Below are 1,031 nucleotides of genomic sequence, written 5' to 3'. Positions count from 1 at the left end.
GGGGGGGGGGGGGGCTAATGCCTTAAAACAATTGTTTAGCGGGAGCGAGGAAGCCCCCAAGAGCTGGTCTCTGCCCAGAAATCCAAGCGGCTTGTCTTCTGACGCCCTTGGTTTTTTGAAGGAGACGTGAATTTTTGAAGCTTTCGTTTTTACAAGCGTTTCCGAAACCCTTGCTTGATCCAGGGTGCTGCTTGCGTGGGAAACCAAGTCTCAGCCCCGAGGAAATTACAGCAGCTCCTTCTTCTGCAGAAGGACCGGGGAGGCATTTCCAGCCGGATAGGGGTCAGGGGAACAAAGGGCAAAAGCTGACTGAGAGATAAGGAGAAATCCGGAGAGGATTGGGGCCGTGGAACGTGCCTTGGACCGTATCTTTGGCCAGCTCTTTGGCTCAGGACTCGCTCGTCCTTTGACATTGCTGGAATGTGTTTTACCGTCCGAGAGCGAGGAGCCATGGGCTGGATACGTCTTCCTTGGAAAGATGGGCACCGAAGGAAACCGGAGAGGGAGCACGTAAACACGGCTCCTAAGGGAATGCTGGGCGCAGATCCAAGCTGGGGTCTTTGGGATCAAATATCCCATAGCTGGCAAGGCTGGAAAGAGAGCTCTCCTCGTTTTGCCAAATTAGAACAAATCCGCAAGCCTTCGTTAATCCGGCACCTTTTTTCCTAGTGTGCCACAAGAAACAATGGGGCGAGCTTGCCGGGACCAGAGGCGGCAGGAAAAGGTGCAGTTCCTCCATTACGTACCCAATTGTGAAATAATTCTCTCACAGCAAGGAAATTTGTCCTGCAGCTTGGCAGGCGAACAGTTTATGCCCTCCAGTTTATCTGGCCGGTTTATCGGTTTATACTAACAGGTGTGAATTGACTCCGGGGGAAGGAGAGGATGGCAGAGAAAGAAAAGCACGGTGTGTGCCAGAAACACACAGACAAACAAGCTCCAAAGGACAAGGGAGACAACTCCTAGCAAAAACACATCCCTTTTCCTCATTCGGGGCGGGGACGCCTTGGGAGCCCCCGTTTTCCATTCCT

The sequence above is a fragment of the Pygoscelis adeliae genome, unplaced genomic scaffold (genome assembly GCF_000699105.1).
Source record: "Pygoscelis adeliae isolate BGI_AS28 unplaced genomic scaffold, ASM69910v1 Scaffold720, whole genome shotgun sequence".
Lineage (NCBI taxonomy): Eukaryota > Metazoa > Chordata > Aves > Sphenisciformes > Spheniscidae > Pygoscelis > Pygoscelis adeliae.
This window is presented reverse-complemented; position numbering follows the sequence as displayed.